Here is a 12,543-nt window from a genome sequence, read left to right on the forward strand (position 1 = left end):
GTAACTAACCAAAAGCTATTGCTCCTCTGGGACGGGTGGGGTAACTATACCAACCGACAGACAATTGGTATAGTTTACCTTCTCACTTTTAAGCGCAGGCTAAACATATATACCACTGCATTTTGTTAAATCCAAAACGGGCTGATATGACTATAGGCTATAAGACAAAATTGCACCAGACAGGTCACAAGCCGACGAGAATGTTTTAATAGAGACTTTTTTAGAGTTTACTTTTTCGGTATAGCACCAAAGTCCCAAGCATCTCCGTCTCGACCCCAAGCGGGTGGCTATGATGCCATGTCACCTGTATGCTACCTACATCTGAACTGTATTATTGGTTATTTTCTGCATGATTCCGTATATTATGACACACTTAACATTTGCACAAGTGTACACTAGGCTATAGTGTTTATTTTCTGTATTATCTTTCTACATAATTGATCTGTTCATATACAGTAGCCTACACTTTTGTATTTAATTTTTTTTTAATGTATCTATCTATCTATCTATCTATCTATCTATCTATCTATCTATCTATCTATCTATCTATCTATCTATCTATCTATCTATCTATCTATCTATCTATCTATCTATCTATCTATCTATCTATCTATCTATCTATCTATCTATCTATCTATCTATCTATCTATCTATCTATCTATCTATCTATCTATCTATCTATCTATCTATCTATCTATCTATCTATCTATCTATCTATCTATCTATCTATCGAATTGTGCGAACTCCTATAACCAAAAGAGGACAAGTTATAATTTAATGAATGTATGATCCATATTTCACAAAAACGCAACTTTAATCTCAGCAACTATCACCTGCAAAAAGGTGAGTGTGTTGGGGGGGGGGGTACTGGCTGTTAGATTGCAGATATTATATGAAAGGTAAACATCTATTTGAATAATTTTGGTAATATTTGGTGAAATCTCTTTGCATCTCGACAGCTGCCAATAAATCAAAGGTTCTGAGAAAAAATATTCTGGTCAGGGTGACTGTCTCAGGCCCGTAAGTCACTCCAAAATCTTAACAGACAATATTTTTAGTTTTGCCTGCAGAGTGGTGTTCCCGGAAATGAAACATCACCACCACGTCCCTTATGTCAAAAAGAGGCCGGGACATATACTATAACTATAACATTTTGATCATAAAAAAGTGCCTCTGGGAGTCTGCGGGAAATGCATGCAGCGTATAGCAGCAGAGCTTTGCTGTATTTCTTCCGGTCAGATCACTCTTTTATTTCTCCGAAGTTGTCTTGTACCACAGGTCCACAGCTATAAAGATGCACACACACTATAACATTCGGAAGCTTATAGAAACAGAAGTGTATTGATAACAGGCATTGGGCCTCGTTCATTTAAAAATGTTGTTTGGGAAAAGGTAAAATAGGGACGCACTTCTCACAACTCCCAGCAAAGAGGGTTTAGTGCAGCGTATAGGCCTATTCGCCTATACGTCATGCAATACATGCAACGCGTTGGCTTCTCTTCCATATACAGTACAGAAGTATAGTAGATGTGATTTAGATGTGTTTGGCGTCCTACATCATCATAGCCTACAAAATGCATCGTGTTTTAGTGACCATCATCTTGAGATAATAAAATAACAGCGTGTACGTCGTGGACCCACAAGTTACCGGTTCTCTGTAGCACTAAAACAAGTTTTCCCGATTCCACATATAACCTGTAAATAATATGTATTTTAATGTGCACAGTAGACCATTCTGTGCGCGTGTAAAGCGTTCCTCCCATGCTTGTGAATATAGCCCATGCAGTGTTTACGGCAGGCTCCTCTCTCCAGACCAGGTTACCGTCTTGACAGCAGAGGGACACGGAGCTCCGCCGACCTGCCCTTCAATTAACAAAGTGCAGGTTCGGTCGCGAGGAGCGAGGCTGGCAGGGACTCAAGAACCCCGCCGGGGGGCCTCCCCCGTGTCGCAGTTATAGAACTATCATGTTATAGACCCTACAGATACCATGCCAGGCTCGACCTGGAACTGATTACACACTTCTCCTTATATGTAAATGCCTGCTTAGATTAAATTAGATTATGTATTGTCATCATCGTACAGTACAGTACAGTACAACGAAAACGAGTTGCCGTCTAAATGAGAGCAAATAGGAGTAAAGAGCATTAACATTTACATTTACATTTAGTCCAAAACGATTTACAAGTTCTGTATATACGACAAGTCATCAGGAAGGGCACAACAAATTGCATGACAATATACAGGACAGGTGTGTAATATACAATGCATAAGCTAGCCCTTTTCGTGACTGCTGGTGCAAGCCTTGCTGTATTCAAAGCAATTGGCGTGCATCAGCATTCACGAAAGGGGCTAATAATATGCAGTGTAACAAGTGATTCAATGGAATATATATGCTACTGCGTAAATATGGTAATCTGATGCATGTACTGTGTGATACAAGTATACATGATTCAATTTCAAATGTTTGTCATCGTATACAGCACGAGTACAGTACAACGAAAACAAATTGGCATCTAACCGAGTGCAAAGGTAAAAGTAAAGTGCATTAACAATATACAATGTACAATTGATGAAACTGGAATATATAATGAGGTAAAGAAGTGAACGTATAGACCTACACTATTAGCTGATTTGCTGAACGTGGAGTTGACATCCTACAAATAATGTTCATATCAGTGAGCCTCTGAGAATGGGATGTTTTCAAATTGTATTCAAGGTCATATCTGGTTAAAGCCTTGTATAGATACCCAAGCCACGGCGACATATTGAAATAAAGATGAACAAAGTAAGCGACCATTTTAAACAACAATAGCTTTACCCACTTCGTATTGCACTCTATTTGATCCACATGAAAAATGTCAATCCCATGCTGAAAGCAATAGGCATGTTGCCAATTTATATTGCTACAAAAAAATTGATGTCATTATGGCCTTAGGCCTCACACCGATGGCAATTTTGAACAGACACAAAAATAATCTCTGGAATAGACCAGTCCACATGATTGCAAATCCTCGGAAGACAATATTGCATATTCAATTTGCGTCCAAAATGCTCATAGGCCTATCTGTTATCAAATATGTTGACTATTTTATATAAGCATACAGATGAGCCTTTATGTGAACTCAGTAAGCCAATTATTTGTATTATGTCGACCCAAAAAACGAAGAAAACCCCAAATGCTTAAACCTGGATTAAATCTTAATCAGACCCGCACCAAGAAAGGGACGACTAAAGACTCCTTTGAAAGTTGCGGTGTGACTGAGCAAGGGTTGATTTTTTAGTTGCTTTCTAATAATAATCATATCTTACTAGATATATTATGACTGTTACTTGCAATATAATAAAGATTAATTAATTTAAAAGCTAAATTCGTGCAGCCTATAAGCAGCAAAGGAAAACGCAAAATTGATAATTGATTCTGAACAGACCAAACCTTCACATATAAAACAGGCCGAATAATTGTCTATACCCATATCATATTTATACTTTCATACTTCATGACCTATTTGACAATCAGGGCAAAAAACTACTATTTAAATTTTGAATTCGAATTTTTCCTTTATTACAACTTTGAATATTACCTACAAAAAGATGTAATATTAATTACCTCTTGTATTGAACGACATAATATATAAGCCTAAATGACTAATGACTGGTCAAATTCACGCTCCCCGATTCATGCATTCAATGTCATAACAAACTCCAACATCAAACATTCGATTGTGAAGTATGTGTGACGACTCTGAGGGTTTAGTCATGATTAAAAACTAAAATAATAATCAATGTTATAAGGCCTGAAGCGAAATATAAGGATGATGAAGTATGTTAGCTATATATATGTTATAGAAGAAGAAGAAAAAGAAGGAGAAGAAGAAGAGGAAGAAGCTATATTTCTCTGAAACGTGTCTTGCCTTTAGGGTGGATCTCAAAATTGAAAGCGAAAGAGGCAGGAGCCGATTTCCTGTCAAGTCATCTCTGCAGGCAAAAGTGAAAAAACAACAACTATATATAACAAACATATATAACATGAAAATAACTTTAATATCTTAGGATATAGGTCGATTATTTCCAATTGAATACAAACAAAAATAGACAATTCCCTCGCCATGTCTGCATGGGCTGATTTCTTAAGATATTGGACATATCCCCCCCTCGTAATTGATCCAAAAAGTGCATTATGTTCGCTAGGATTTGATGACAGCCCAATGCTTGGGCAGTATTTCTCTTAAATGTGTCTTTAATAATTCAAATGTGTCTTAAATGAACAAGAAAATAATTAAAAAAAAGGCTTCATGACAAATACAAAGTATAAAATACTATGACATTTCAGATGACATTCTCAATGATGTTTCATTAAGGAGCTCAATTCCACATTTCACATCCACGTAATAACTTAATATTATTAACTATATTAATACTAATAATTATAATAACAATAATATAATAGTATTATCATTATAGACTGCTTTTCAAAGTATTCAAAGATGCTTGAATGTTTAACAGGCCCTTTTCACAGCAGCCATTTTGACTTTTCATTGATGGGTAAACAGAGGAGGAACCATAGAAGTATGATATTCTATATCTGCAATTATTCTATGGTTATCCCTATGTTTACCTATCAAAATTGCAGCTGTGAAAAGAGGCAATGGGTAGAGCAAGGCACTGACACTGCCAGGGTTAGGGGTTCCATTCCCTGTGTAGCTCAATGATTTTCTTATGAAGGGGCAATGGGCATGGGTATGGAGAGATATAGAGAGAGAGTGGGGAGAGAGAGAGAGAGAGAGAGAGAGAGAGAGAGAGAGAGAGAGAGAGAGAGAGAGAGAGAGAGAGAGAGAGATGAAGAAAGAGAGAGATACATAGAGGGTGTCTTAGTTCGGGAAGGTCAAGTTCAAGGACATGAGAGCCCCTTCCTCTCTCTCTCTCTCTCTCTCTCTCTCTCTCTCTCTCTCTCTCTCTCTCTCTCTCTCTCTCTCTCTCACACACGTGCGCGCACACACATGCACACACATCACACACACACATACACACACACACACACACACACACACACACACACACGCTAGGTACATACTCCTGCTGCCCTTGACCAAGGCACTGGTATTACAACAGGAGCTGGTCCCCGGGCACTGCACTGTGGCTGACCACTGCTCCTACAGTAAGTAGGCTATAGGAAAAATTTCGAGCTGTATAGCTGGAGGACGCTCAGTAGAGCTGGAGCACACTCAGTAGAGCTGGAGCACACTCAGTAGAGCTGGAGCACACTCAGTAGAGCTGGAGGACGCTCAGTATAGAGCTGGAGCACACTCAGTAGAGCTGGAGCACACTCAGTATAGAGCTGGTGGACGCTCAGTAGAGCTGGAGCACCCTCAGTAGAGCTGGAGGACGCTCAGTATAGAGCTGGAGCACCCTCAGTAGAGCTGGAGGACGCTCAGTATAGAGCTGGAGCACGCTCAGTAGAGCTGGAGGACGCTCAGTAGAGCTGGTGGACGCTCAGTAGAGCTGGAGCACACTCAGTATAGAGCTGGAGCACCCTCAGTAGAGCTGGAGGACGCTCAGTAGAGCTGGAGCACACTCAGTATAGAGCTGGAGCACCCTCAGTAGAGCTGGAGGACGCTCAGTATAGAGCTGGAGCACACTCAGTAGAGCTGGAGGACGCTCAGTAGAGCTGGAGGACGCTCAGTAGAGCTGGAGCACACTCAGTAGAGCTGGAGCACACTCAGTAGAGCTGGAGCACACTCAGTAGAGCTGGAGGACGCTCAGTAGAGCTGGAGCACACTCAGTATAGAGCTGGAGCACCCTCAGTAGAGCTGGAGCACACTCAGTAGAGCTGGAGCACACTCAGTAGAGCTGTATCTCTGGCCTGATGATATGTATACAGAGCTGTCTGTGATCTCATTTTACTCTGTAGTGAAGCAACTTTTCTTTGAATGAATACGAGACCCAGGGCGGGATTCACCTTTAATAAAAAAAAACTGTCTTTTGTGAACCCAACAGAAACATTCCTTGGACATGATCGGAGTTGATCCATCTATAAACATTGGACAAATGACACGTATAGTATTGAGACACATCAGTACATCTCAATTATTGAAATTACCAGTTTCTCTGCAGAAAGAAAAGGCAGAGTCACTACAGAAACTGGGAAGGACTACAGAGACAGAAGCAGATATGGTAAAATACTGCAGTATTGATGTCCAGATGTCTTTCAGAGTCAACCGTGCTTTGATGATCTGGAAGCTACCCATCCTTGAGGGATTATGGGTTTGGCAAAATATTAGAGCCAGTGCTGGAAGACATTAAATGCCTGGCAAGTCAGAACTTTGAGATTTATATCGACGCCACCTCTTCTATTGTATCATTCTTAACAGCCTACAAACTTCCCGCTCATTCCCTGTGGGGATCTGAAAAGGTTTTTCAGCTATATATGTTGCCATTTCTGCTTGGTTGACAAAAAAAATTATTTATTGATCATGAGCAAATGAAAGACTATATATAGATAGCATAGAGAACAAATAAAAATGCCATTAAAACAAATGAGGTATGTCATCTTCTTTTTTCCATTCGTCAGTATCTATGTACTGTACCTGTAAACCTCCAATAAACACAGTTCAGTGTGTATACCTGTAAACCTTCATTAACACAGTTCAGTGTGTATATACCTGTAAACCATCATTAACACAGTTCAGTATGTATACCTGTACAACACAGTTTAGTATACCTGTACAACACAGTTCAGTATGTATACCTGTACAACACAGTTCAGTCTACCTGTACAACACAGTTCAGTATACCTGTACAACACAGTTCAGTATGTATACCTGTACAACACAGTTCAGTATACCTGTACAACACAGTTCAGTATACCTGTACAACACAGTTCAGTATGTATACCTGTACAACACAGTTCAGTATACCTGTACAACACAGTTCAGTATACCTGTACAACACAGTTCAGTATGTATACCTGTACAACACAGTTCAGTATACCTGTACAACACAGTTCAGTATACCTGTACAACACAGTTCAGTATGTATACCTGTACAACACAGTTCAGTATACCTGTACAACACAGTTCAGTATACCTGTACAACACAGTTCAGTATACCTGTACAACACAGTTCAGTATACCTGTACAACACAGTTCAGTATACCTGTACAACACAGTTCAGTATGTATACCTGTACAACACAGTTCAGTATGTATACCTGTACAACACAGTTCAGTATACCTGTACAACACAGTTCAGTATGTATACCTGTACAACACAGTTCAGTATGTATACCTGTACAACACAGTTCAGTATACCTGTACAACACAGTTCAGTATGTATACCTGTACAACACAGATCAGTATGTATACCTGTACAACACAGTTCAGTATGTATACCTGTAAAACACAGTTCAGTATGTATACCTGTACAACACAGATCAGTATGTATACCTGTAAAACACAGTTCAGTATATATACCTGTACAACACAGATCAGTATGTATACCTGTAAAACACAGTTCAGTATATATACCTGTACAACACAGTTCAGTATGTATACCTGTAAAACACAGTTCAGTATATATACCTGTACAACACAGTTCAGTATGTATACCTGTACAACACAGTTCAGTATGTATACCTGTAAAACACAGTTCAGTATGTATACCTGTACAACACAGTTCAGTATACCTGTACAACACAGTTCAGTATGTCTACCTGTACAACACAGTTCAGTATGTATACCTGTACAACACAGTTCAGTATGTCTACCTGTACAACACAGTTCAGTATGTATACCTGTACAACACAGTTCAGTATGTATACCTGTAAAACACAGTTCAGTATGTATACCTGTAAAACACAGATCAGTATGTATACCTGTACAACACAGTTCAGTATGTATACCTGTACAACACAGTTCAGTATGTATACCTGTAAAACACAGTTCAGTATGTATACCTGTAAAACACAGTTCAGTATGTATACATGTAAAACACAGTTCAGTATGTATAACTGTAAAACCTGTATGTATACCCAGCTAGGTTTTTAGTGAGTTTTTCCTTACCTTTGCTGGGGTATGTCTGGGAGTGTTGCATTTATTTATTTTACATTTATTTTGGATTTCATGGTGGGTTTTTTGTTCTTGATTTATTGTGATGTTTCTTCTTGACTTGTTTAAAGAAGTCTTGTCCAGCCCATGGGGACATTAAGTTGTGATTGCTGGCTTTACAAATACATTTGATTTGATTCTCTTTATTCTTGTTTCCATTGGTGGTCAGCCATTCCTGCCAAATATGCAAATATAATGCACACACAGGAAATGATGCACGCATCACAAATTACCAACATGGTCTCATCAGAAATAGTAAATAAAGTACAAATGGACCACAGAAAAAAAAGGTTCATAATGTACGTTATGTTATAGCCATGAGTAATATATTTACGTATTGTATCAGCAAAATTGTATCAGAATGTTAGTTTTAACATTTGCTTAATAATGGTTATGGTCAAGACATAAAGTTAGGGTTCCATCCCCAGCAGGGGAACTTAAAAGTCTTCTGAAAACGTAAAACGTTAAAATGTTTGAATATGTAATATATGTAGCTACTTATTTGTAATACGTACACATGTTACATTTTCGTTACAATATGTAAAAAATATTACTTATGGCTATCACATAAGGTACATTATGTACCTTTTTATATGTGGTAGATTAGTACATTATTTAAATGAAATTAGGCTGAAATGACGCATGTCAAATGCAGAAGAGAAGAGCCAGTGTATAGGCAAGGCAAGTGATGGCAGTAGAACTCTGGGATCTGTAGTTTGAAAACACACTGACGTTACCACCAGTCACCACAGGTGTCGCTACATCCACCAGAACAGATGATCTTCAGGACAAACAAGTGTACAGACTCTATTATTACTATTACTATTCAGCTAAAACTTCAACTTGGGGCGACAGTGACTCAGGAGGTAGAGCAGTCGTCTGGTAATCTGAAGGTTCCTGGTTCAATTCTGTGTGTGAATGTATGAGTGAATGGGTGAATGTGAAGCACAAGTTGTAAAGTGCTTTGGCTAAAAGGATAAAAGCACTATATAAATGCAGTCCATTTTCTAATCAAGATTCTAATCAAGATTTGATTCAATTACAATTTATTGTCATTATACAGCACAAGTACAGTACAACGAAAATAAGTTTGGCATCCAACCAGAGTACAAATGTAATAGTAGAGTGCAATAGTAATATACAATGTACAGGTGAACTGGGTATAAAATATATAAATTAGTACTACTGAGTGTAGTGCTAATCAGATGCATGTACAGAGTTGTAATATTAATATGTACAGTGATATAGGTATAAAGACAGTCTGGTAGTAGCAGGCACGTGCAGAGGGGGGGGGGGGGGGGGCTTTGGGTGCCCAAGCACTTGCCCATGTGCCCCCTGATGACCAAAGTGCCATTTAAAAAATCAAAATGAAAAAAAATTATTATAATTTTCTTTTTTGTAAAGGGCAGTGCCCATGGTCCTCATCAAGAATAATTTTAACAATTAATAATATTATAAATAAAATAAAAAATTTGAATGGTGCATGGTTTTCTGTTATGTTGCACGACGTGTCGCCCTCCGGTGTAGTCGGACATCACTTTGGACCGCCCGCGAAGTCCACCCGTATAGGGATTTATCATTGGGAAAATGGATTATCGGCTATTGTAACAATTCTGCCTCATGAACATTGAAAAGCTTTCCATTTTTGCACAAAATGAGTTCCCTTCTATCACTAACATTATTGTTTAAAGGAAAACTCCAACATTTTGGGAAATTTGCTTATTTGCCATCTATCTACCCTGGAGTTAGACAAGCAGATACATACCATTTTCTTCTCTGTGCATGCATTAGGCTCAGGGAACAGCCGCACCGTTAGCCTAGCTTAGCGTCAGTCACTGGAAGTAGGTTACTCCGTTAGCCTATGTCTTGTTTGCCGTCCTCTCCTATCTCTCCTCTGCTCTCTGCCTCCATATGGGCCTGCATGCTGTTTACACACACAAACACACACACGCACACGCCACTCGAGCCGCTCATGCACACACGCACGCTCTGTGCTGTTTTTTTTTTTGGTCCACTTTTTCTCCTCTTTTTCTATTTTTCTCCCATCCCAATTTCGCTGTGCCAATTCTCCCCTCCCCTGTCTTGAACGTTGCTCGCATATGCCCCCACTGGCCGGTTGTAGGGAGGATAGAAGCCTTGCATCACGCGTCCCCTCCGATACACAAGGAGGCAGCCTGTCACATCTTTTCACCTGCCAGCGCGGACTCTCATTGGCGAGGTGTAACGTGTGGGAGGCTCACACTACCCCCGCCATTTCCTGTCTCTGCTGTGCAGGCGTCCCCCAACCGACCTGTAGGAGTCGCTGTCCACAATGTCCAGATTACCACCCATCGACTTCCACCCGCTAACTCTCTCTCCCTCTCTCTCTCCCTCTCTCTCTCCCTCTCTCTCTCTCTCTCTCTCTCTCTCTCTCTCTCTCTCTCTCTCTCTCCCTCTCTCTCTCCCTCTCTATCTCTCTCTCCCTCTCTCTCGCTCCCTCGTTCTCTTTTTTTTTATCCACTTTTTCTCCCATTTTTCTATATTTTCTCCCATCCCAATTTCGTATCATCCAATTCAACCCTCCCCTGTCACGAACGCTGTTTCTTGCCTCCCACAAGCCGGCTGCAATGTGGACTAAGTCATACATAGCACAAGTCCCCTCCGGTACTTGAGGTAACAGCAGTCGCATCTTTTCACCTGCGCAGCTCGATCTCTCAGTGTCGAGGAGTAACGCGTGGGAGGCTCACGCTGCCCCCGACACTTCCTTATTCTACTGCGCAGGCGCACCAACCGACTTGTAGGAGTCGCTTGTTCACAACGTTCGATCCCCACCCTTCAGTTTTCCCTCCCCGTAATAAGGCCAATGTGTATTACTGCGGACGACCAGCTAAACTGAAAACAATGTGGAGAGCTGGATTCGAACACGCGAATCCTAGCGTCTCCACACTGGTGGCGAGTGCCTTGCCCACTACACCACCTAGCCGCCCTCTCGCTCCCTCGTTCTCATCCTCTCTGTCAAAACCCGCTTGAGTGTCGGGCTGGTGGAGGGTCTTCTCCCTGGTAGAGAGAGAGAGAGAGAGGGACCACACGCAGGAGTGTGTAAATGTGTGTGCGTGCGGGGCTGGTGTGGGGCTTCTCCCTGGTAGAGAGAGAGAGAGAGAGGGACCGCACGAAGGAGTGTGTAAATGTGTGTGCGTGCGGGGCTGGTGTGGGGCTTCTCCCTGGTAGAGAGAAAGAGAAAGAGAGGGACCGCACGAAGGAGTGTGTAAATGTGTGTGCGTGCGGGGCTGGTGTGGGGCTTCTCCCTGGGATATCACTGTCAAAATATCTTTTACTCCCACGCGCACGCCCATATTCCGATCAGTGCAATAATATTCACAGAGGTATATATTGTCATTTGAAACAAGTTACCAATGCCTTGTCCCGTGGGATTATGCCCCCGCGGTGAAATTAATTAGTATCCCCCTCAATCTTTCTACCTCTCTCTCTGTGCCATCGCAGACAGTGGGCGACAACACAATCATCAAATTTGCTGACGACACAGTAGTGGTGGGCCTGATCTCTGCAAACGACGAGAGGGCCTACCTGGAAGAGGTCAAGGTCCTGGCGGGATGGTGCCAGGAAAACAGCCTCTCCCTGAACGTCAGCAAAACAAAGGAGATGATTGTGGACTTCAGGAGGTCGGGGGTCAAGGACTACAGCCCCCTCAGCATCGACGGGGCACCGGTTGAGAGAGTAAACAGCTTTAAGTACCTCTGAGCCCACATATCCGAGGACTTGACATGGACCACACACATTGACAGTGTTGTGAAGAAGGCACGACAACGCCTCTACTTCCTCAGGCGCCTAAGGAAGTTCCAAGTCAGTCAGAAGATCCTTAAGAACTTCTACTCATGTACAATAGAGAGCATCCTGACTGGCAACATCACCTCCTGGTTTGGGAATAGCACTGCACAAGACCGAAGCAGACTACAAAGAGTGACACGTTCAGCCGAACGCACAATTGGAGAGGGGCTCCCCACCCTCCAGAACATTTACAACAAGCGGTGCAGGGGTAAGGCTAAGAGAATCATTAAGGACTCCAGCCACCCGAACAACTGCCTCTTTGAACTGCTGCGGTCAGGCAAGCGATACCGGAGTCTCAAGGCAAGCACAGAAAGACTCAGACAAAGCTTCTATCCCCAGGCCATCAGGCTGCTCAACGAACAATAAACACTACACAACAACCATCAAATGCACATAGCACACACATCCACACGCACACACCCACTTTAAACAAACACACTGCAGCACCCACTCCACACTTTATATTTATTGATAAAGGATTTGCACTACAACTCGTACACCTTAATGTAAATTGTACCTAAATTGTACCTCATCCCATTTCTGCTTTGCACTATATAGGATTGTATATTAGTACACTGCATAGTATATTGTATATTATATGGTAACTCAGTTACGT

This window comes from Notolepis coatsorum (genome assembly GCF_963971535.1).
Source record: "Notolepis coatsorum genome assembly, chromosome: 14".
NCBI classification, from domain to species: domain Eukaryota; kingdom Metazoa; phylum Chordata; class Actinopteri; order Aulopiformes; family Paralepididae; genus Notolepis; species Notolepis coatsorum.